This window comes from Protopterus annectens, chromosome 13.part0 (assembly GCF_019279795.1).
Source record: "Protopterus annectens isolate FY-2018-M chromosome 13.part0, PAN1.0, whole genome shotgun sequence".
NCBI classification, from domain to species: Eukaryota; Metazoa; Chordata; order Ceratodontiformes; family Protopteridae; genus Protopterus; species Protopterus annectens.
In genome coordinates, this window is record NC_056747.1 from 955,875,218 (window position 1) to 955,901,835 (window position 26,618).

Here is a 26,618-nt window from a genome sequence, read left to right on the forward strand (position 1 = left end):
CGGTGCAAAGGTTCTTCTCCTTGACCCCACATGAAGGGGAAGCAGCTATGGATGCTCTAGCACAACCTTGGCCAACAGGGCTACTTTATGCCTTTCCTCCGATACCACTTCTCTCCAAAGTCATTCAAAAAGCTTCTCAATTGGGGTCCGCAATGATACTGATTGCTCCATACTGGCCTCGTCAGGTATGGTTTCCCTACCTGAAGAAACATGCGGTGGACGATCCTTGGACGTTAGATCTAACTCCGGATCTGCTAATCCATCAGTCGGGACAACAGCATCAGTCCCTACGCTCCTTGAAGTTGACAGCCTGGCTCCTCCACTTCCGACTTTAGTCAGAAGTCATACATTAGACCCGGAAGTTATTCACATTTTATCTTCAGCCCACAAACCCACCACTAACAAATTGTACCTCAGTAAGTGGAAGAGGTTTGCTATCTGGGCTCAACTCAGGGGCTTAGACCCTATCACTGCTCCGATCCCGGAAGTTTTGAAATTTTTAACATCCCTGTTTAATCAAAGATCTTCTGTCTCTACTATTAAAGTACAACTGGTGGCTATCTCTAAATTCCACGAATCTATGGATCCTCCATTGATGAGCAGCAGATTATGCAAGACTTTTATTAAAGGTGCGGGCCTGTTAAGACCCCCAGTTTTTCATCCTGCGCCTCCGTGGGATCTTGATTTGGTGCTTAGTGCATTAACATCTTCCCCTTTCGAACCTGCTGCTACATGTGAGTTAAAATATCTGTCTTGGAAAACTGCCTTCTTAGTTGCAATTACTTCTGCAAGAAGAGTCTCAGAGCTTCAAGCCCTATCTATTAAACCACCGTACTTGATTTTCCACAAGGATAGAGTATCACTTAGGCCTAATCCATCCTTTGTCCCAAAGGTCTGTTCTAATCTCTGTCTTCAACAATCTCTAGAGCTACCAGTTTTCTTCCCAAAATTCTCCAATGATGCAGAATACACTCTCCATAAATTGGATGTTCACAGGCAATTGCGCTTCTATTTAGACAGGACTCAGCAATTTAAGTAAGTCAGACCAATTGTTTGTGTCCTTCTCAGACAATAAATTGGGTAAAACCATTACAAAAGCTACTATCTCCAAATGGATTAGAGATTGTATAACTCAGGCTTATTCTTCTTCGAATAAGCAACTTACAACATCTATCAAAGCTCACTCTACCAGAGCTATGGCAACTTCTATAGCCTTTCATTCCAAACTTGCTATATCGGAGATTTGTGCTGCTACTTGGTCAAATCCACACTTTCATTTCCCACTATAAATTGGATGTGGCATCTAAAGGGCGAGCATCATTTGGTTCCACGGTACTCAGGAGTGTTTTCCAGTGAGCCACCCAAGATTCAGGTGCTAGAGACGCTGTCCCATCAGTCAGAATGTAGGCGAGATAGGATCACATAACATCTTTTAGTTATGTACTCACCATAACTTCAGATGTTTGGGATCCATCTCGCCTACATTCCTAATACCCACCCTCCTTCCCCCTGCCTTGGAGATCAGAAGAGATTGAACGGTTTTGAGTTCTACTGTTTTATCTTGTTTCATCTGACGATGTTATATAATCAGTGCGTGCATGTGTGCATGTATGCGGACAAACTAGATCTGGGGGACTGGTAGTGGTGCATCCTGGGATATAGTAAGCTCAGCCAATAAGAGACTTCGCTCTTTGGCATAAGCGTGCCGAGTCGGAGCCGAGGGATCGGCTCCGAACCCATCAGTCAGAATGTAGGCGAGATGGATCCCAAACATCTGAAGTTATGGTGAGTACATAACTAAAGGTTTTCCAAAAACCATGACACAAGTCAGCATCTAAGAAAGTACATTTTTGCTTCCTCCTTTTGCTTTGGTTTATTATCTTTTTTTTTAATCTGTGTGTATCCCAGTTAAATGACACAAGCAGTACTTTTTAAGTGTCCATTTCTTTTAAACAGTTCTTAACCCTTACAACAAAGGAAACTTGAAGTCTTTGTCTTAATGAATTAGTAATCACAGAGGTACAGGAAGGAGTAATTCAACAGAAATTGCAGCAGAACTGTGTTTGTTGTCATTATCGCATATTCACTTACAGTTAAGTACAGATTTTTTAGATATACAAAGAGATTGCATCTGTAAAAAAAATAATCTACCAGTAAAGTGTACTGAACTTAGTCCCTTTATTGTTTTAACAGATTTAAAATATCACATAACTTTGTCATCTTGAACTGTATCCTGTTATATTGCCCACATCACCCCCACCAGTACCATCTCAGAGTTAGCCTAGACCTGCTAAACATTGCCGTAGTGACGTAACTCTGTACTATGAAACCTTATAAATTTTAACTAAACGTTTTCTTGGCAAATTGTTCTTTTTCCAAACACTGTGTATCCCAGAACTGAACTTAATTGCATGCAGAGCTGTCTTCCTTATTGATGTTAAGGTGACATTACGGGTGTTGTACGGTTTACTTCAAAGAATTCAAATAATACTTTGTTCTGAAATGAAAGCTGTATTTTCCTTTTGTTTGTGTCTAGCTACTGTATGCCTCTCTTTACTGATTATAAATTCATAGTGCCCAATATTCATAATGTATGGGAAGCTCACGCTAAGTCAGACTTAACTTTGAGCATGACCTACTCACTGTTTCTCATTAAGACTCTAATCAATGCTATGATAGAAATATAATTAAAATTCTTTTTCCATACTTTGTGTACTGTCATGAGACTAGCATCCTTACAAGTGATAGAGCTGATACAAGCAGTGTAAACAGTGGTGGCGCAATGAAGTGCAGTCTTATAAGTTCATAGCCAAGTACTAGGCTAGCTTTCTTTGCAGGCTATCTCTTGTCTAGTCAGGATGTAATAGATGAGTCTTTGTGGGTTCTGTTCAACCAGCTTTATTATGTACAAACACATCAGGATTGAGGCTTAATAACTTTGTTAGGTAAATGTATATACAAACTAGTTATCACACTCATACATGCTCACTATCTGGCTGCACTCTCAAAATGGCACTGAAGCTAGCACATGCTTTATATTTATATGCATGTTCATTCAGTTCTCGAAACGCTTCTTAAAGATACAGCACACATGCTCTGTTCTACATCCACCCTGTTTGAGAAATAGGTTAGGAAATATTGACAATATCAGTTGACATGCAATCAATACAGCTAATTCTTTGTCATGCAATTATACAGAACTAAATACAAATATACAGTCAAGTCCAAGTCACTGTGCATTTCACACTAGGTCTGGAAGTAAGATCAAAACATGTGACATTAGAATTAGATTTAGCAACTGGGATTGTCTTTGCTGAATATTCAACCTTAGGAACATCATCAGGAATGGAAGTAGAAGTTAAGACACATTCTGCAACAGGAACATTGTGTGGATTGCTCTGAGGTCTAGTCTGTATCGCAGGAACAATGCTGTGATATCGATTCTGGTACAGGAAGATGATGTTTGTGATTATTCCTGTACTCCCCATCCTCAGATTCTACAAAGTAGGATCTCTGCTTTGTACATGTACCTGTTACTTGACCAGTCCAGTTGAAACCTTTTGCTGTTTGTATCCTCACTGCCCTCCTTTCAGTGGGCAAAGAAATCTGCTCGATTTATCATAGCTGGACTTCTGGAAAAATGCTTCCTGAATAATTGGGCTCTAATGGTTCTGTTGTTCTTAGCTTTAGGCCTCAGCAAACTGCAACTGATGGACAATGTTGTTCTGGTTTGCCTGAATAGAAGTCTCTGAGCAGGCAAGCAAAGTATATCATCACGGGGTATGTTTCTGAGATTGACTAAATTCAAAAAGATACGGGTATTGTCAAGCTTTCACCTTTCAAGTAATTGCTTTGCACTGTGTACTGCACATTTAGCTAGTCCATTTGACAGTGGATATTCTGGATTACTAGTAACATGTACAAAGTCCCATTCTCTTGCAAATTTCTGAAACAACTGACTAGTAAATTGAGTACCATTGTCAGAAATAACTTTATGTGGACTACCATGAACTGAGAAATGATGTTTCTACTTAGTGATAACAGCAGTGGACTTTGGGTTAGGTAGTAAATTGATCTCAAACCAGTTTGAATAAGAGTCTATCAATACTAAGTAATGCTGATTGTTCCACTCGAATATATCAGTGGTTACTGTTGACCAAGGTAGTTCAGCAGCTTGACTTAGTGGAAGTGGTTCTGTTTGCAAATGTAGTTCAGTACTATTACATACTGAACAAAAAGAAAGTACTTTATTAATGACTTTTTCTAGAGAAGGCCAAAATACTAGATGTTCTGTAGTCCTATCTCACCTTCATTCTTACTGATGGGGATCGTAGCCGATCTTCGGCTCTGACTCGGCCTATTTATAAGCTCAAAGTCTCCTAGTTGGCTTGTGGTTAGGTAGGTATCCCATGGTGCACCAGTACAATCCCCAGCTCTCGATTGCCGCGTTGACAAGTTCAAATGTGCTTCTTCTTGGCCATGGCAAAGTCTTACACATTTTGTTCTAGAATTTGGATAAATCTTCTTTTTTCACATTTTGATAGTGTTATATAGCATTTTATAGCTATAGTTAGTGTAGTGTTTGCAGTTAGATAGTTAGCGTTTATTAGAGCACCTTTTGTGTGCAATTTCTTTGAGTACAGTTGGCCGTTGGCCTTATAGTACTTTGGTATCCTGCGTGCCAGTTTTCACTTAGTTTTATTTATATATATATATATATATATATATATATATATAACATCTATATTCCTGTTTTCATACTATTCATATTAGTAGTTGTAGGTGCCTTTTGCATTTAGTTTAGGCTGTGTGTGCTTGCTTAAATACTATAAGTAATAACTTACTTGCGGAGGTTTCCGCTTGCTGATATTTACTGTTATTAATGTTGCAGACAGAACGAGGTTCTGTTGACCTTTGTTCTTTGTGTTTTCCACAAATTAGACTTGTATGTTCTAGTGTGTGGGTGAGGCTCTCTACTTGTTTCTGTAACCCTTAGGTCTGTTTTAGTTAGAGAGACCTAGTTTCCTTTTTCTTCTCTACCCGGGCTAGGCCCGTTTAAGTTAGAGGACCTAGTCCTCCCAATTTCCTTCCTTGTGTGTGAGTTCAGTCTTCGGTGAGATGTATAAGGAAGTCAAGGACCATAAGCCATCTGGCTTTAAAAAATGCGTAAAAGGCTCACAGAAGATGTCTATAACGGATGGCCACAGTAACTGCGTTTACTGTCTTGGGGCCATCCACTTACAGGAAACTTGCTTATTTTGCCACTGTTTTAGTGCTAGAATGTTGCATGAGAGAAAAAATAAGCTCATACTAAAAGATCTCCTAAAGCCTTCCTTTGAGGAAGATCTGGCTAGCACTTCTTCCTCTGCTAGATCTCAGGGATCTAAAAAGGAAAATCCAGATCCTCTAAGAGGCCCTCCCCAGCGCCGGCTGGTGTCTCGGAGCTGCCTCTTAAAATTACTAAGTCCGTCAAAATTGCTGCCTCATCATCATCACTGAGTTCGGAGCCGATTGAGAGTTCTACAACTGTGATTACAGGGTCGGTACCAAGTAGTTCGGAGCCGACCACTGAGTGTATTCAACGGAGCCGGTCTACGGATCCTTTACCGGTCTTCCCTACATTAAGGTCACCCATATTGCAGAGATCCCGTTCTCCTACTCTGTCCTCCAGGTCTTCCAGGAGTTTATCGGAAGAAGATGTGGAGAGGGTAGTGCTAAGACTTCTGAAGTCATCTGCCTTACCTAAATTGTTGTTTGCTCTGACCCAGTTGGTTCCGAGGCCACTTTAGTCCATCACCCCTTCGGTGATTCCTCCTCCGAGCCATGCTGATCTTTCAAAGCCGGAGTGTTTGGTACCACTGGTGGAACCCTCGGTTCCAGCTCCCCCTGAGGTTTTTTCAGAACAGAGTTCCACTCAGACACTGTCTGTGCCGTCCATGGTGTCTAGGAGCCAAAGCTCCCTGGTCGGTCCAGACAGGGATGCCTGGAACTGAACTGCTTTGGTTCCAAGCCTTCCTCTCAGCGTGTCAGCGACGGTGAGCTTGGACCCTATGTCTCCTCTGAGCTGATGGCTTTGGAACTGATGGCATCCTCTGTCTCCTCGGAGCCGGAAAGGTCGGCATTCGAGGTGATGATGAGTGTGCTGTCCCGATCTTCAGCTCCTACCAGGGGTACCGACACTTCCCCCCTAGGGCACCTACTTCTTTCTCCGCTCCTACTCCCTTTCTGGACAGCAGAGACCCACAGCCTCAGGAACCACCGACTGGTGGACCCCACTCTTCCGAGACCTCCCTGGAATATCCTTCCAAGGAGTCCTCACGGAAGAGAACATGCAAGAGGAAGCATGTAGACTCCCAGGATGAGTCTCTTACCTTGGACACTGACCTCGAGGAGTCAGAAGGGTCTCCCAAGTCGTCCTCTGATATCTCCTTCGTAAACATCCTGGAAATCCTTAAGCAGAGGTGCAGCTGGCCCACTGTCATCCCTTCTGATAAGGAATCGGTGTACCTGAAGGCTTTCGGGTCTCAACCTTTAGCCTCTTGGGTGTTTCCACCCTTTGAACTGATGGAGCTAGTTAGTCGGAAGGTGTGGGATACTCCTGATGCCATGGAGCCAGTCCCCAGGAGACCAAATAAGTTTCTTTCTGTGCCCAGGGAAAAGGAATTTTTGTCTAAAGGTGTTTTCGTAGATGCCATGGTGATGGCGGCTGCCACTAAGAAGGAGCTAGAGGAAACAACTTCTGTTCATCCGCCGAATAAAAAGTCTCAAACGATGGACAGATACGGGAAGCGTATCTTCTCGTCAGCAGCATTTACTCTTAGATAGCTGAACTACCTTACACACTTCACGAGGCTTCAGAGAGATCTCTTTAAGGAGTTAGGAGATTCTCTACAAGGTACACGCACAGAGGGAGTCACTGACATGGTGTCTGCCCAGTTATCCACCTTAAACTCTATTGTCAACTCGTCCATGAGGCTCATCTCGTATGCAGCTGATGGAGCGAGTAGAGCAGCGGGTTCAGGAATTTCCCTAAGATGTCATTCCTGGATGCGTTTGTGTAATTTTGCGGAACCGTTCAAGTCCACCTTTACCAGCGACCCCTTTGGTACTTCATTGTTTGGACCCAAGGTAAAGGACACACTCACCCGGTGCGAGCAAGAAGGAAAAACACTCTGCTGTGGAGGTATGTTTTACTGTCCTCTCTAGACCATACCCTAAGGGTCAGAGATATGGTAAAATGTGGTTCAAGAAGTCCCAGAGGTTTTTCCAAGATGCACAGGGTAACTCCTCCTTCAGAGGCAGAGGAGGAGGAGGAAATGGTAGACGTCGCCCTAGAGGCAGGAACGGACCACAAAACCATGGAGGCCTCAATTCATTTCAGGGTCGGCCTTACCAGTGCTCCTGAAGTGGGGCCTGACTGTGCTTCTCTGGAGCCGGTCGGGGGTCGCATTTCTTTGTAGCCAGAAGCCTGGCTAAGTATCACTCAGGAAAAATGGGTACAAAGAATTATTACCAGAGGTTATGTCATACCCTTTTCTCTGCCACCCTATGTTCCCAAGAGGATCCCGGATGTTCCACCCAATCGCAGGGATCAGGCAACTGTGTAGGTCAACAAGTTGCTGGCAAAGAGTCATCCAAACTATCTCAGCAGACCAAATAGGATCCGGAACTTACTCAAGATTCTTTTTAGTGCCAAAACGTATAGGAGACTGGAGGTCCATTTTGGACCCCAGCAGATTGAATCAGTAAAGAAGGACAAGTTCCGGATGGTGACACTGCAGTCTGTACTCCTGTTACTAGGGAAAGACACTTGGATGTGCCCAGTAGACCTCCAAGATGCTTACTACCACATAAAAATGGACAGGGCATCGAGGAGTCATCTACACTTCCAGCTGGGAGCCAGTCATTACGAGTTTCGTGCTCTGCCCTTTGGTCTCACCACAGCCCCTAGGGTGTTCACAAAGTGTATGGCAGTAGTGACGGCTCTAGGGTGTTCACAAAGTGTATGGCAGTAGTGACAGCTCATCTGAGACATAGAGGATTCCAGGTGTTTCTGTATCTGGACGGCTGGCTCCTGACTTGCCCCCACCAGGCATCTACTTCTTCAGACCAGTGACTCTACCATTCAACTTTGTGCCCAGTTGGGGATTTCTATCAAATGGGAAAAATCTGCCTTATTGCCCTATCAATTTGTGATTTTTATAGGCGCAGAGATAGACACAATAGACATGTTGGCTCGTCTTCCACTAGAAAGGGCACAGAATCTGGTTCTTCAAATTCAACATCTCTCCTACAAAAAAGTCAAGGCCAAGACTATTCTGAAGCTTCTAGGGACCATGGCTTCCACCATACTACTAGTGTCGCTAGCCAGACTACACATGAGGGTTCTTCAGTGGCTACTGTCGTCCCAGTGGTCCTTTCAGCACCTACCATTATCTCATCACATACTGCTGACAGACTCTTGCAAGAAGGGCCTCATTTGATGGACTCATTCCATCCAGTTAACCACGGGCACTTCATTTGTCCTTCACCAACCCATTGCCACTGACCACGGATTCCTCACAGATGGGGAGGGGGGGGCATTATCTAGGCAGGACTGTCCAAGGCACATGGCAAGATCACGAGGCTCACCTGCATATCAACATTCTAGAGATGAGGGTGGTGCTCCTGGCGTTGCAAGCACTTCACGACCTACTGCCTCTTGGGACGATTGCGATAGTCAAACAACATGTCGGTAGCGTAGTATATCAGCAAACAAGGCGGAACCAGATCATGCCCACTCTGTCAAGAGGCCATTCGAGTTTGGAAATGGGTGATATCTTCCCAACGTTTTCTGGTGGCAACGCACATTCCAGGAACAACCAACGTGATAGCCGACAAGCTCAGCCGGGCAATCTTGATGTCTCATGAGTGGTCTCTGAAACAGGAAATAGCGGAGCAGATTTTCCACTGATGGGGACAGCCTTGCTGTGATGTCTTTGCCAGCCTGATAAATGCCAAATGCAGCAGCTATTTCTCCCTCATCCCCCCTCCAGGGGAGTCACAGAGAGATGCACTTGTTCACGATTGGCCCCTGGGTCTCCTTTATGCTTTTCCTCCCTTTCCTCTCATATCTAAGGTTATTCAGAAAGTAAAACAGCTGGGAAGCAAACTGATCCTCATTGCTCCTTACTGGCCTCGTCAGGTTTGGTTCCCCATTCTTGGGCCTCTTCTACAAGACAACCCATGGACTCTGGACCCAGTGCCAGATCTGTTGATGCACATGTCAGGCTCGCTTCATCCCGCTTTACACACCCTCAATTTGACAGCTTGGCTGTTCCAGATCCATTCCTAGGCAGGCTTCACAACTTTTCACCCTCTGTGACTCGTATCCTAACGTCCTCTCATAAACCCTCCACTAGGAGATTATTATATTCCAGTAAATGGAGGAGATTCTCTATCTGGGCTGAGAAAAAAAAATGTTGACCCTTGTACCGCCTCCATTCCAGTGGTTTTGGAATACTTGTCTGAGCTTTTCCACCAGGGATCTGCAGCTGCCACTATCAGGGTTCAATTGGCATTGATTTCTAATTTTCATCTAAGCATACAAGATTCTAATCTGATGTCACATAGGCTGTGCAAAACCTTCCTCAAAGGTGCCACTTTAAGACCCCCATTTCAAGAACCTGTTGCTTCATGGGATTTGAATTTTGTGCTATCCAAATTGACGTCTCCGCCCTTTGAGCCTTCTCATTCATCGCCTTTGAAATTTCTGTCTTGGAAGACTGTTTCTGGTGGCTATCACATCTGCCAGATAGGTGTCAGAGTTACAAGCACTGTGTGTAAAACCTCCTAATCTGATTTTTCACAAAAACAGAGCATCTCTTCGTACTAATCTATCCTTTGTCCCCAAGATTTGTTCCCATAGCACTTGGAACCAGTCCATAGAACTTCCGATGTTCTTCCCAAATCATTCCAATGCAGCAGAATACAGGTTTCATCAGTTGGATGTTCATAGACAATTACATTTTTATTTGCACCGGACTAAGGAATTCAGATCAATTATTTATTTCCTTCTCCGAATCCAGGTCAGGTTTGCCAGTTTCCAAAGTGACCCTCTCAAATTGAATCTCTAGCTGTATAGCTTACGTTTACACCTCTGAGGGTAGGTCTTTACCTTTCAAAATCAAGGCTCATTCTACGAGATGCACCAAACAACTAAAGAAACCAAATGCTATGAGATCTCAGTCTACCTCTGCAGCCTTTCAAGCCAGGGTCCCATTTGATAATATCTGTGCAGCAGCAACTTGGGCTACCCCTCACACATTTATTACTCATTACAAATTGGATTTAACCTCTAGGGGTAGAGCATCCTTTGATTCCATGGTACTCGGGGAGTATTTTTCCTTGAGCCACCCAAGAGTAAGGTGCTAGAGACGCTGTCCCATCAGTAAGAATGAAGCCGAGATAGGACTACAGAACATAAAGAAGTTATATATTCACCATGCCGTTCCATGTTTGTAGTCCATCTCGCCCTTCATTCTTACGAACCCACCCTCCTACAACCGTCTTGGAAGTACCTGGAGAAAAAATAATATTGTCATTATTCACTGGACACCTTTTATTATTGGCTTCTTTCTGTATGTTGTTATTTCTCCTAGTTAGCAGCAAACAAGATCTGGGGATTGTACTGGTACACCATGGAATACCTACCTAGCCACAAGCCAACTAGAAGACTTCAAGCTTGTAAATAGGCTGAGTCGGCTCTGATTCCCATCAGTAAGAACGAAGAGCGAGATGGACTACAAACATGGAATGTTATGGTGAATACATAACTTCTTTTTCTCTCGCCCTTCTTTTGGTAGATTCAGAACCTGGGTGACCACAATGCAAAATCTGGATATATTCATGTTGTAAGGAAGCAGGAGCAACAATGTTAGGACCTTTGAAAATATCTTCCATTGACATCTCATCTCTGTAAGGAAAATAAGTTTGCACTTCCGGTGGTACACTAGATTGCTTTGACGGCCATCCAGCATTAATGTAGCAGTTGAGGTTTTGCGAAATAGGATCACTCTTTGTATGATCTCTCAGTTGATCAAGACTCGTGGTTGAAACGTTGCGCACTTCCATTACGTGAAAGTCAAATTTCTTTGCATCAAGCTGTTCTGTTGTATTTCTGCGAGATCTGTACAAGGTATCAGCCAGATAAAGAAGTTTGCCTTTTGTATAGACCATTTTGAAGTTGTACTTTTGCAATTTGAACATCATTCTTTGTAATCTCACTGGAGCTGAATGCATAGGCTTCTTTAGAATAGTAACAAGAGGTTGGTGATCAGCTTCAGTCTGAATAGCTCGACCGCAGATATAGTCATGATACTTTGAAAATGGAAATATTGATGTTCGTCATGTTACACTGCTGCAGTCATTACACTTGGGTTATCCTGCCGTCAGGCGGTCCCGCAGTCGGCCAGAGTTCCAAAGTCTTGGTCCAGCGTCGGTTGCTGTCGCTTCTTCCCTGACGTCAGTGCGCCAGGGGGTATATAAGATGCATCCAACGCCATTTTCTTCAGTCTTTCTTGCCGCGCAGTGCCCGAAGCAGAAGCAATTCGTAAGTGCCGGTCGGCCAACTCCTGAGATTTCCGAAGTCAAATTTCAGATCCGACGTCTTCAATAAAGCTAAGTACCCTGTTGGGGAAACTTTTTTCTTGCCTCATACCGATGTCAGAAAAAGTTAATAATTGTATTTCTTGTGGGAAGCAAATACCTCATAAGGACTTCCACTCTTACTGTATTCCATGCCTAGGCCCTGATCACGACGTCACTAGTTGTCGATTTTGTGCTAGATTTAACAAACGCACTATAAAAAGACGTTTTGATTTTGCTTTGCACTACTTTGGCCGAAGGTTCAATTATACTATGCTGTTGGATCAACCGATGACCGCAATTCCGAAAAAACGCAAAGACAAAGATTAAGACAGGCATCCGAGATCCAAAACCGACGACAAAATCTCTTCTAGGCCAGTCGCCGGTTCTCAGTGAGGCACTTTCGCAGCCCCTGACACCCGTTACCTCTGAGCCACAGGCCGCCTCCGACTCCCACGTGAAGACAACTAGGCCTCTGGGAACTCAAGGTATTGGGCCTATGGAAACTAATCCCTCAGATGGGTCCGGAGCCACTGAGCAGGCATCGGCTTCTGATGGTGTTTTCAGACCTTCACAACTTACCATTAAAGCAACAGCCAAGACAAAAGTACCATTAAAGAAAAAGAAGCAAGTACAGCATTCTCCTGGACAGTCCTCCATGCCTAAGAAACAGATGCTTAAAATGGCCATTACTGTAATCAGGGGTTCCCATCTCCAGCCTGAGAAAAGGCCTAGGCAGGATACAGACTATGATTCCTCTGATCAGGTTTCCATTTCCTCTGATTCCTCTTCAGACCAGGTATACTCTCTACCTCCCTATGAGGACTCTGATGCTGAAGAATCTATCCCTTCAGCCTCTCTTTGGAGAAACTTTACATACCATGAGGGAGTATTTCCATTGGGAAAGTCAGGATTATTCAGAATCTAAGAAAAGGCTCAGGGATTTCCTTTTATTGCCTCAGCACAGGCCCCTGGCTATTCCGCCTGTGCTAGATATTGTGGATGATGTGTTCTCTGAATCCAGCTTATCTCCTGATTCTTTGCCCCCTGCACCAGCCAAGCCAGATAGGTATTACAGAGTCCTTGACTCTCACAAGTTTCTTTATAAAAACCCTTCTGCTGATCCAGAAACTATTTCCCAGGGTCCAAAAGGGGTTAAGCTTCCATTGCAAAAAATAAGGGCTTTAAATTGCCAGTTTCACATGCTTAAGTACCAACAATATTTAATGGCTCAGTTAAAACAGAAAATGTTTGCAAGCTCAGAAGCTCCTGACTTTAAAGAAATGCAGGATTTATTACATGCAGTAGAACAGGTGGGAAAACATACTCTGCAATGTGGTTTTGATTCTTTAGAGGGCTCTTGTAGAGCCACAGTTACAGGTTCTGTGATTTGAAGACATGCTTGGTTAAAGGAACAGAGTTTACCTGATCATGTTAAGGCAAAATTATTGGATGCTCCTTTACAGCATGATACCTTGTTTGGTGTTAAGGCAGAAGAGGTGTTAAAGAAAATGGAGGATAAAGCTAAATCTATGCAAACAGTCAAGGATTTCTTACAGATACAGCCACCTCGATTTAGCAGAAATTGGCCAAAAAAGAATTGGTCCTTTCCAGTGTCAGACAGGCCACAGAGAGGCAGATACAGATGCCCAAGGGGCAGATCGCAACCCCAAGGCTCTAACAGACAATGACAGTGGGGCACCTCAACCCCAAAAGGAGGTGAGGACAAGTCTCAACCTTACAAGAAACAGTCCCAATGACTTCCCCCTTCGTATGCCAAGCACTTCCCTTTTGGCAGCCCCCTTAGGGGGAAAACTAGCACTTTTTTCTCAAAACTGGCAAACAGTCACCCAAGACAAATGAGTTCTGAATATTGTGTCTCAAGGTTACAGGTTCCACTTTCACACTTTACCACAGCTAAAAGGAATGCCAGACCTGCCACAAAATCAGTGGACAGAGGCACAAAAGCAAATTTCAGCCCTCATGGACATGAGAGCTATTCAAAATGTACCACAACCGGAACAAAGACAAGGATTTTACTCAAGACTCTTCCTGGTCCCCAGAAAGGACAAGGCCTGGAGGCCCATACTGGACCTTTCAATTCTAAATACTTACCTGGATATTCCCAAATTCAAAATGTTGACATTACAGCAGCTTCTACCCATGCTGGGCAAGAAGGCTTGGCTTGTTACTCTGGACCTCAAAGAGGCATACCTGCATGTCCCTGTCGGACAAAATTGCAGAAGATACATCCGATTCAAAGCTGGTACAATGCACTACCAATTCTCTGCACTGCCCTTTGGCTTATCTACTGCGCCCGGGGTCTTTACAAAGTGCCTGGCACCAGTAATTGCATTTTGCAGACAAAAAGGAATCCAAATATATCCATACCTGGACGACTGCCTCATTCAAGCAGAGACAAAGGACATTTTTCAAAGTTTGTAAAAAAGTTGCTAATTTCTCTAGGGTACACAGTAAACGAAAAGAAGTCAAAACTAGTGTCCTCACAACAGATTATATTCCTGGGTGCCAGCTTAAATACAACGGCCCAGATGGCTTATCTCACGCCAGACAAACAAGTTCAACTAACTCAATGTTTTCAATTAATGGCAAAAAAGTCCCATCTCCCTGCAAGAAAAATTCTGCAGGCCCTGGGATTCATGGCATCCTGCATACTACTAATACCATATGCCAGACTGCATATGAGGAAATTACAATGGTACCTAAAAAGTGTTTGGACTCAACACTCTCACAGTTTAGAAGCAGTAATACCAATGATTCCCTGCCTACAACAGGAGTTTCGATGGTGGGCACAGGCATGTCACCTAAACAAGGGTCAGCCCTTTACCCTACCCACAGCCTGGCAGATTCTAACAACAGATGCTTCAGATTATGCCTGGGGAGCACACATGGCAGGAAAATGCATTCAGGGCAAGTGGACCACAGACGAGATGCATCTTCACATCAATCAAAAAGAGATGTTGGCTGTTCAAAATACCCGAACAGCTTTCAAGGACCTCCTACATCCAGGACAACTATTACTAAAGACAGACAACACCACAGAAATGTGGTACATAAGCAAGCAAGGGGGCACTCATTCTTATCCCCTATGCAGACAAGTCATGACCTTGTGGAACACAGCTCTAACCTATCAAGTTCATCTACAAGCACAATTCCTGCCAGGAAAGAAAAATACTCTGGCAGACGATCTAAGCAGAAATATCATGGACCCTCACGAATGGAAATTGAATCCACAAATCTTCAGCATGGTAACGCAAAAATGGGGATGCTCAAACATAGATCTTTTTGCCTCCCCACTGAATTGCCAACTACAGAAAGTCTGCACAAGAAATTATCACACACAAGCATGGAAAGTGGATGCTCTCTCGTTCAGCTGGAAAAGCCTAAAAGTTTATGGCTTCCCACCACTGCTTCTCCTATCAAAGGTACTCCTAAAAGCCAGACAAGAAAAAACGCAGATGATCCTGATTGCTCCAGACTGGCCACGCCAGCACTGGTACCCAATCTTAAAGAACTTAGCTCAAAGCCCACCATGGATTTTGCCTCAAATTCCACACCTTCTGACTCAACAAAACAATCCGATCCTGCACGGTCAACTCAAAACCCTAAACCTGGCTGCATGGCAGATTCATTAGTCAAACAGGCAACACCTCTCGCTAAAGCTGTTATGGGTGTCATTTTGGAGGCCAGGAGGCCTAGCACCAGGAAAGCTTACTCAGGAAAATGAAAGAGATTCTACGCCTGGAACCAGGCTCAAAACCTCGACCCTCTTGTCCCAAGCATTCCTCAGATTTTACAATACTTAACTGTGATGCTGGACAAAGGCCTATCCTTCTCATCAATTAAGATCCACGCCTCTGCCATTTCAGCACATTACAACACGGATCCTCCTTTATTCTCTCATCCCTTGCTAAAGCAGTACCTCAGAGGGACTAAAAACATAAGACCGCCCCGGAGAGCACCAACACCGACTTGGGACCTCAGTTTCGTTTTGGAAAACCTGACCCTGCCACCTTTGGAGCTAGCCAATACAGCCGATCTAAAATTTTTATCATGGAAAACAGCTCTGCTCCTGGCAGTAACTTCAGCACGAAGAGTCTGAGCTACAGGCATTAATGGCAGTGGAACCTTTTATAGTTTTTCATCAGGACAGGGTTTCTTTAAGGACAAACCCTACCTTTATGCCAAAGGTGGTATCTAGTGTGGCTCTTAACCAAATCATCCATTTGCCAACTTTTTACCCAAACCCCCAGAGTAAAGGGGACAAGCTTATGCACTCTTTGGACATACACAGGCAGTTACACTTCTACTTGGACACAACAAAAGCTTTCAGGAAATCTGAGCAACTGTTTGTAGCATATGCTGCAGGATCACAGGGTAAGACTATCTCAAAGCAGACTATATCCAAATGGATAGGACACTGTATTCGTTATTGCTACTCACAGCATGGAAAATCAGTCCCTAATAACATTAGGCCACATTCCACCAGGGCAACAGCCACTTCAACAGCCTTTTCTCAGAGGAGTACCTACCAAGGAAATATTGGAGGCTGAAACTTGAAGTTCACTGCACACCTTTACCAAGCATTACCACTTGCCTCTTTTCTCTAAATCCAGAGCAGGATTTGCCACTGCAGTTCTGCAGGGCCTCCTAGCCAATCCTAACTCTTTATAGACCAGCCACCCAACCTTAGCTTTGGGATTCTACCCAAGTGTAATGAATGCAACAGTGTAACACGATGAACATAGTACAGTTTTGTGCCTACCATAAATGTAGATGTTCGAGTGTTCACACTGCTGCAGTCCAGGTTACCCTCCCTCCATCCCCTCTGAATTAGCTGGACTTATCTATGCCTTTCTATCCTATACTACCTTTGTGGTTTATTTGCTTGTAACTGAAGGTATTGTTTTTATTTTTATATGTATATTTTTTATTAGCAATATGTATTGCCTACCTTCTTGGGGGCACCTGACATCTGGGGCAAGAAAAAACTGAAGAAAATGGCGTTGGATGCATCTTATATACCCCCGGCACACTGACGTCAGGGAAGAAGCTACAGCAACCAACGCCGGACCAAGACTTTGGAACTCTGGCCGACTGCGGGACCACCTGACGGCAGGATAACCCAAGTGTAATGACTGCAGCAGTGTGAACACTCTAACATCTACATTTATGGTAGGTACAAAACTGTACTTTCTCAGTTTGAACATATTTCATTTCACTGTGGGTAAGGGTTCTAGATGCATAGGCTACTGGTCTGCCTTCTTGAAGAATAACTGTGCTGAGACCAGCGTTTGAAGCATCACAGGAAAGAGTTACTGGTTTATTGACATCATAGTATTGTAATGTAGGTGGGGTGACAAGTTTCCACTTAAGGTCTTCAAATGCTTTCTTGTGCTGTTCCAACCAAGACCATGTAATATTGTTGCACGTCATCTCTCTCAAAGGTACTGTCAACTCACTGAAGTCTGGTATAAACGTGCCTAAATAGTTGACCATGCCTAGAAAACACTGTAGAGCTTGAAAATTATCAGGTGCTGCCATCTCAAGAATAGCTGCTTGCTTGGATGGGTCCGGTCTCAGTCCAGTGCTGGTAAGTAAATGACCTACATATGTAACTTCTGGTAGTCTGAATTAGCACTTTAAAGGATTGAGCTTTAAGTTCACTTCACTTCACGTGCCCTTTTTAGAACTCTAAGGTTTCTGTCATGCTCTGCTTCACCATTATCTCCAACCAATAAATCATCTACTGTTATGGCACAAGGATAACCTGAAAAAAATTTGCTCTATTGCATGCTGAAAAAGTTCACTTGCAGAATTTTTCTCAAATGGCATCCTTAGGAATCTGTATCTGCCAAATGGAGTACTGAAAGTAGTCAGTAAAGAGGATTTGTAATCAAGCATCACTTGCCAAAATGAACTTTTTGCATCCAAGACAGAAAAAACAGTGGCATTCGGTATTAGGGCTGCAACTTCGACTGTACGTATTGGATGATGTGGTCTGTTTAATGCCTTGTTCAAATCTCTTGGGTCAGTACATATTCTGATTTCGTGTGAGCCTTGCTTGTGGGCTGCTACCATAGACACTCATTCAGTTGGTTCTGTAACTGGCCAAATTGCACTTTGCAGCACCATTTTATCCAGCTGAGCTTTAACTTTATCTGGCATAGCTATAGGAAGTTTTCTTGCTGGTGTGACCACTGGACTGACCTCTGGGCCTAACTTCACAGAGTACACAACTGGAAGTTTGCCCAACTTGTCATCGAAAACATCAGCATACTCTGAGAAAGTGGCTTCAGAAAAATTGGAACTAGGATATGTGTTTATGCGATGAACTTCTTTGGTAAAAGAAAGTAGATTCATTTTCAAACTGTCTCTGAGCTCCAATAATGACTGCACAGGTCTTCAGATTACATAGAATAACAAGCTGTAACATTTGCTAGCCAATTAACATGAAAGCACTACTGAGCCTTTGGTTTGAATTTCTCCATAAGCAGCAAGCTTCGCACTACTAGCCACACTGAGTTGTTCACTAGCTCTCACTTTAGCAAATGTCTCTGCTTTCATAACATTACACTTTGAACCAGTGTCTACTTTGAGCTCAGTAGATTTGCCATTGATCTGAACACTACAAAATACTTGGTTCTTTGACAACAAATTCACTGCATCAACCTTTTCACCAATTACTGATACACCATCTGCATAAAAAGTAGAATTGCAGCTGGCTGTAGGATCAACTTGCTTTTTTGAGTGACCCTTTATAACTGTGTGAAGTTTACGTAATTTGCAAAACTTTTGAAAATGGTTCCATTTTTTACACTTTTGGCATTGCTGACCAAATGCTAAGCATTTCTCTCTTTCAGACTCATGATTGGCACCACAATTGCGACAGTTAACTATAAAGCTAGATTTGGGTTTTGCTGATTCACATTTATACTGCACTGAGCATGCTTCTTTCTTAAAACTTGCTGGAAAACTACGTGGTTTCCCTGGGGAACCCACAGGGGCTGTGGCTGCCATGTCCTTAAGCCTGCTTATGTTTGCCACAGGTTGCATGCTGTCTGCATTTGCTCTGGAGTCTGCTGAAAACATGCTCTTATCACTTGCAAAGCATACTTGTGTGCCTTTCTGTAACTTCATGAATTTGACAAATCTCAATAGCTTTGCTTAGCATTAAATTACTGTCATGAAGCAAAATCTTTCTGACAGCAGCACTATTAATACCACACACACGCCTGTGTTTTTTCAACTCATCTTTTAAGTCACCAAACTGACACATTTTAGCTTTGTTCCTCAGGTCAGTAATATAAGCTGCAAAAGGTTTCCCTGGTTTCTGATCTCTTGTGTAAAACAAATGCCTCTTTAATGTAATATTTGTCTAGGGGTTGTACATTTCTCTGAATTTGCACTTCAAACACTCTTGGTCTTCCCTTGATTCAGCCTGTGCAGCAATGTGGCAGTTTTCACCTTCTCCCTTGTGTGCTGCTGGTGCATACACAAATGAACACTCTTTCACTAGCCTCTGACCCAGCTAGGTTTAACAAAATGATTGCACTGGTGCATGCATCTTTGTCAGAATAAGCTGCATGTATAAAATTATTGTACTCTTGCTGAAATATTCTCCAGTTCTGTGCAATATTCTGATCCAGTACAAGTGGTGAGGGCTTTTGAAATCCATTTACCATATTACCACATACCAGTGGAGGGTTTTGCAAATGTGCACAAAAACACACATATACATATGCCAGAAATTTATGCCAGTATTCGTAACTATGCCCAGTAGCACAGCAACCCACTGAATAACTGAATTTTGCGAAATACAGCTCTTGGACACTGTAATGTGTTTGAAATTACTGCAAGAATCACCTCTTGTCCGTGTAAGAAACATTTCAAAATAACTGCACTGTGCGAATGAACTGGGAACAAGAAGCTCAGAGTAAGAAATATTTCAAAGTAACTGCACCTTGCAAATAAACTGTACATGGCACACTGAAACTTCTCCAAAATGGTGGTGCTTCGCTATATAATTCTTTACAGTACAAGAAACTATCTGTAATGGTGGCACTTTGCGAATATACACACCCAGCACAAGAAACTTTTCGACATGGCTCAACTTTGACTGTACTTCACGAAATAGTTGCACTTTGCACACAAACTCTTTGGAATTCATGCACAGTAATAAACATGGACTATAAGCACTTTTACACATTTGAGATACTTCAAACACCTCTAGTTATGCCGTGAATACAGTACAAAGTAGTAGTTATGGCAAAACACAGCACTTTGCCAAAAAGCATGCAGTCGCTTTGCTTTCCGCTTAATTTGCCCCCTTTTGCCCTTATTATATTAGTTTTGCTCGTTTAATCTCCTTTCATGTTCATTGTACTTTTCTTGTGCTCTTTTTACTCTAAACATGCCAGTTGTGCTTTAATGCTCCATTTGATCTTGTTTATAAAATAAACTGTTTGTGCAAGTTTTCATTACCTTTGTTTCTTTTCTGGCTCTTTTTCGTGTTCATTTCTCTTAGCTGTCTTTCATTGTTAACAGTGCATCTCATAGCTCTGAATATCAGTCTCTGGAATCCTGGTTCTGACACCATGTCGCTCTTCTAGTCAGGATGTAACAGATGAGTCTTTGTGGGTTCTGTTCAAGCAACTTTATTATGTACCAACACATCAGGATTGGGACTTAATAACTTTAACTTAGGTAAACTTGTATACAAACTAGCTATTACACTCGTATATGCTAACTCTCTGGCTGCACTCTCTAAATGGCACTGAAGGTACTATGTGCTTGCTATTTATTTGCACGTTCAGTCCTTGAAACGCTTAAAAGATACAGCACACACACACACTGTTCTACAGTGCCATATTAAGCCCAGCCAATTTTCCTTTTTGTACTTGAAATAAACTATCCCATTTGGTTAGCTTTCTATAGTCCAGCACAGTCCAGAAACAGCGGCAGAAGTCTGTGAACTACAGCCTTTGCCTCCTTGAAGGTGGTACTGTGCACTTGTTTGCTATGGGTGCTCCTAATCAAAGTCCAGACTTTAACAAAACAATGTCCATCATCGTATATTCAGCTTCCTGATACCAGAGTACAGTGCGGCTGTTGGAAAGGACATGTTCCTACAACTAGGATATGCAATTCCTCATTAACTGTTGGTTTTCTTCAATTCACTTGAGCTGATAATTTGTGTGTATGCGGAAGGTGCCTATAAGGTTTGGAGGCTGGCTGTCTGTTTTATCCTGTGCAGGTAATAACCCATATAGGTTTGGGTTACTACATTAATGATCATTTGAACATCTGCTGTAATAGTAAGGTTAGTTACACAACTGTACTTTCTTCACTTAATGGTAGTGAGTATCTAGCTGAAGTCTTAGGTTTTGTTGGAAATATCGCAGGATAAATTATTTGTTTAAATGAAGAGCATAGAAAGGACCTGCTGTGTTCCAGTGGTCTTGATGTTCAACTTTTTGATCAGCATTCTTATAGATTTTTCATTGATAAAACATTTACATAAACATAAGATTTTGAACTTAACGTTTGTTGACTTGGTAGCCCAAAATTGATTTGTCCTTTAATGTTAACATGAAAAAAAAGCTTTGGATGTCTGCATCAGTTAATAGCACATCTTTAGCATAAATATGTATTTTAGCAGTGTTTTGTGAATGTATTTATAGGCTTTATATTATTTGCAGAGGTAAGACTTAATAAGGATTCTATAGTCATGGTAAACAAATGGAGCTTGGGGGTATCCCTGCCTTACTGTTTTTGACTAACTGTTTTGGACAAAAGTTTTACCATTTTTGCTGACATACATTTTACTGTCCCTAAAAAATGGCCTAATAACTTTAATATATTCTGGAATTCCTGTCTTGTGGATAGTAATTAAAGCAGTCTGTTTTCTTAAGTCAAAGACTTTGTGTGTGGATCATGAGAAATGCTGGGTCAGCCATTTTTAATTGTTTAATGTGGATTTTTGTGAAAATCATCTGTAATATTTTACAGTGAGAAATTTCTTTACCTGGCACAAAACTGTAACTTAACAGAAGGAAATAATTTGAGGAATGGTTTTAAACCAGGTATGTGTTCACTAAAATTGTGGCAGCTTTGTAGTCTGGATTCAGAAGAGGCAGGCTAATAGTCATTGCAAGTTGAATTTTTTTTTTCATTCCTTGACTGTGTCATTTTAGCCAAGTTTTGAAATAATCTGTACACCTGTAAGCAACAGCATGTAACAAACTAATTTAACAACATATGGAGCTAATAAAATGTTGAAATGTTTTGTGAAATCCCTCACCTTAGCATCCTGCACCATCTTTTCTTACTGTAGACCCTTTTTGTGGACAGATCTGGTTCCCGGAGGTGTGCGATTGCCATATCTGAGCAAACAGCATGCTCCAGTAGTCTTTTTTTATTTTTATTTAATTTGTCTTGGGACCTACTGCCTGACTTCTGCTCAACCTAAGATTTAGTTCATTGGTGCCTGTTATCTCAGTTTGGAGTGCTTTAAGCTGAATATTGCAGTTATTTAGATTACTGGAACTGTTTCTGTTTGCAGTTACTCAGATTGCTAGAACTGTTTCTGTTTTCTAGGCTCCCTGAGCTTCATCTGTCTACACAGTTAGCACAACGTCTTACTCTTTCTTTACTATAAGTATATGTATACTGTTAACGCCTGGTGCCTCGTTAATATGACGGCGACTCTGTTGCAAGAGCTTGTTGTTTTACTTGTTTAACTCATTTAGCCTAGTTTTTATCTATTTAGTTAATGTACACCATGCATACAACTGTGAGGGTGAATGTAACACCCCATTCTTTGTTATAACTTGTATTTCTCTGCTCTGTTTGTCTAACATTTGCCTATTATATACTTTGTACGGTGAAACTTGCCTATTTGCATTATAAATAGCATTCCTGTTTTCACATCCGTGACAGTAGTACCAGGAATGTTCCAGTAATGGTTGTGCTCAGTACTGTAATGAGTTTGTTTGCTACATTTATATATTGAGTATAGTGATTTGTGCTGTATTGCCTTAATTTGAAAGTGTGTCTTGTTCACCTAACTTGTTGATCTTTAACCACTCCTGCTTAGCCCTCTACTAATTCTGGCTCATTCCTCTTTTTCTTTAGTTTTTCTTCTTTACTTCCCCTTACTAGCCCCTCTCTGTTTTCTATAAGTGCTGAATCGTTCCTCTTCTGTATCGTTATCTCCAGTTTACTCATACTTGTCTTCTTTTTAATTTCTAGGTTGTTAGCCTGGCTTGATACAATCTTTGACAGCAAGCTACCTCTCCCCACCATCAAACAGCTAAAAGTACCTCTGCATACCTGAAAGTTACTGCTCCACATTCTTTCACCTTTTAAGTACATGTTAGTGTATAAATATTCTTTGCTGTAATTTGTTCTTGTTCTTTGTAAGGCTTACCTGCACACCTCCTTACCTGACCTCGCTCCCCCCCTCCCAGTATACCCTAGCGACCTAACCAGCTTCTCTTTCCATTTCTTCTCTTGGCCATTTTCCTAACTCTACTTCTTTACCTTCCAGTCTGCTTCCTTACTTCCACAGTCTTGTCCTCACCCATTAAAATAGCCCTGCTCTTTGGACCCTGCCTGCTGTCATACCATCATTTACACTCTTCTGCCCTGTACTCTGCAACAGTCTCTCTAGCTTTCTCTGCTGAACAACACATTGTCTTTTTTTTTATTTCTTGCTCCTTGCTATATCCTGGCTCTACCTGTCTCAACCAACTTCATTCGCCCTCGCTGTGCTTGGGCTCACTCTGCTCCCCTGTCCTACCCCCATTCCCGCACACCCCTGAATCAATTTCCGTTATAGTTAAGCTCCACACCCCACCTCCTCCCAACCTACACTTCCTACAAACTCTGTCCTATTAGACTCTTCCTCTCCTACCTACACCCCTCCCACTTCTATGCACCCACTTCTCTCCTTTCAGCCTACACTCACTGTTCCCTTCTACCCTAACCTATTTTTTTCTCCCCTCCTACCTGCCTTGTATACATACTTTACTTGCTGTCTTACACTCCTCCCACTTATAAATACACACACTCTTTCCTTTCATCTCCATAACTATTCCTTCCTGTTTTACATTACTACACACCCACTACTATGACTTGTACTTCTCCCTCTCATCATTTCCTCCCTCTTCCTACTGACCTGCAACTTAACCTCTTTCTACACTCATCTAACACTTACCCCTAGCTCTCCAACTTCCTCTACCTACCTTATTATTCCTTTCCTGTGCAGCTTCACTATTTTCCTCTTCTGAATTTAGTCTACCCAAAATCAAACTACCTCCCACAAGTCACCCACCCATCAGAATAAAAACAAAAGTGCATCACCCCCTGCTTAGTGTTTTCTCCTCTCATTCATTCACCTAACACTCTTCTACTCCCTGCTGACATTCACCTTAACCCTAGCCCTCTAGTTATGCCAACTGTCTCCTCATCTACTCCACAGACTCCCCCTAACACTCCTAACATTTCTCCCAAACATCTCTCCTTCTACTCCATCAACATTCATAGTGTCCTTAATAAAGTAACAGAATTTCACTCCTGGGTAGCTCAATACTCTCCTCACATAGTAACTCTCACTGAGACCTGGCTAAAGCCTCACAACATGAACAATGAATTCCTCCCCCAGGATACAGCATTCTATGCCTTGGCAGACCCCATAAGATAAGGTGGAGGTGTTGCTGTTCTATACTGTAGCCTTCTAACCTTAACCCCCCCCCCCACATAATCCTCCTCCCTCTTCCTACCCAGCTGAGCTCCTAATAGCCAATCTTAAACCCAACAAACACAAAACAATATCAATAGTTGCCACCTACATACCACCAGGTGAAAATATACCCCTATTAGAATAGATTTTCAACTGGTTATAAGACCACATCCGTAATGAAACCATTATTCTGAGAGATGTTAACATCAATTGGGTTACCGTAACCACTAGCACCCCCACCACCTGCATTAACCTTTGCAGTTTTACCCAACTCATCTCCTCTCCTATATTCCACAAGAAATCTTCCAATTCCAGTTCAATTGACTGGATTCTTGTAACCAACCCCAACCTCTATTTTCAAACCGATACACTACCTGACTCCATTAGTGATCACTGCCCAATACATACCTTCAGATTCTACACCCATATTTCCAAACCCCACAAATTCATTGAATGCCAGAAACTGTCTACCTTTAACCCTAATACATTCAATAACTCTCTCTCTTTGGGATAGACTGGTCTACCTTCTTAACTTTACCCCTTGATAATGCTGTTTCATTCTTTAACACCACCTTCCTCAACATACTTAACTCCATTGTCCCTCCACGTACTATCAGAGTCAAATCCCACTACTCCCCCTGACTCACACACTCAACTCTGACACTTATTCAAAACAGAGACTCTGCCTGGAAATTTTGGTCCAAGACTAATTCACCCTCTCACTTCCAGACCTACAGGGAACTCTGTAACCTCACCAAAAAACATAGAAATAATGATAAAAAGAATTTCTACCACGAACCCCAGACCACTCACTGCAGAAACCCTAAAAAGTTTTGGAACACTATCAACCAAATCCTCCACCCTGGTAATCCTTCTACACCCAACCCTTACATCAAAAGCCCTCCTCTCAAAACTGCTACCATCTTTAACTCCTATTTCATTGACACCATAACTAAACTTACACAGAATTCTCTCCCTCCCCATCCCTCACCACCTTCAACTCCTCCTCACAATAACTCCCCTCCTCTTTAAAACCAGTCCCAAATAGCTACATTCTAAAACTCCTTCTCAAGCTGAAACCCTGCTCCTCATCAGCAGACAACCTCCCATCTTCCTTCCTAAAAATGCTGCTACATCTGTAGCATATCCAGTTTCCATCCTTATCAAACGCTCCATCACCGACTCTTTTATTCCATCTCTTTGGAAAAAATTCTATACCATACCTATACACAAAGGAGGCAACTCTTCAGAACTCTCTAACTTTCGACCGATTGCAGTACTCTCTCCCCACTCCAAAATTCTTGAACACTGTGTACACAAACAAATCATGGCCCATCTTTTAAACCGTAATCTCATCACCCTACCCAGCATGGCTTTTGCCCATACCACAGTACCTCTACTGCTCTTATCTCCTTTACTAACACTATCTCTCTAGCCAGAGATAACAAACGTGTATCCTGCCTTTTCTTAGATTTGTCCAAAGCCTTTGATAGTGTCTCCCTATTCTTCTCTCAAAACTTTCTCAACTTAACATTTCCACTGCAACTATATCTTGATTCAGCGGCTACCTCTCTGATAGGCACCAATCTGTTAAATGGCTGTCTGCTCTCTCACCCTTTCTCCCCATCAAAACAGGTGTTCCACAAGGCTCCATCCTTGGACCTCTTCTCTTTAACATATTTACCAATGAATACCATAAATCATGCCCCTATTCATCTCTCATACAGTATGTCATTGACTCCACCATAATATCCATAGCTGATAACCCGACTCCACCATAATATCCTTAGCCGATAACCCAGTTGACCATCAAACCCTCACACAAACATCTTTCAACGTCACAGAAACCTGGCTAATTAGACACCAGCTCATACTCAATCCCAAAAAAACAAAACTCCTACTCTTTCTTCCAAAATCACTCAATACTCTTAAATCCTCTTTCACCATCTCTTCTCTCAACAATAGCCTGATGGCTCCAGATAACCAAACTAAGCTCCTCGGAGTGATCATAGATGAGCAGCTGAAATTTGAGCTTCGCATTCACCACTGCATTAACATAACCCATCAAAAGCTTGACCTCCTTTACAGAAACAAAAAATTCTTCACCTCCTGAATCTAGAATAACACTCTGTCTACTTCCTTCCAAATCTATTCTATAGCTCACAAATTTTTACTAAAAACCAAACTACTCTAATCTCCAAACTTGAATCCACCTATAACAAAGTGG

General features: G+C 42.4%; 1 protein-coding gene across 4 annotated transcripts in view; it reads left to right on the plus strand.

The window, feature by feature from the left end:
* The window catches only part of LOC122787814 (signal transducer and activator of transcription 5B-like), a 2,227,565-nt gene that overhangs the window by 670,248 nt on the left and 1,530,699 nt on the right, over positions 1-26,618 (plus strand). The window lies entirely within an intron of this gene.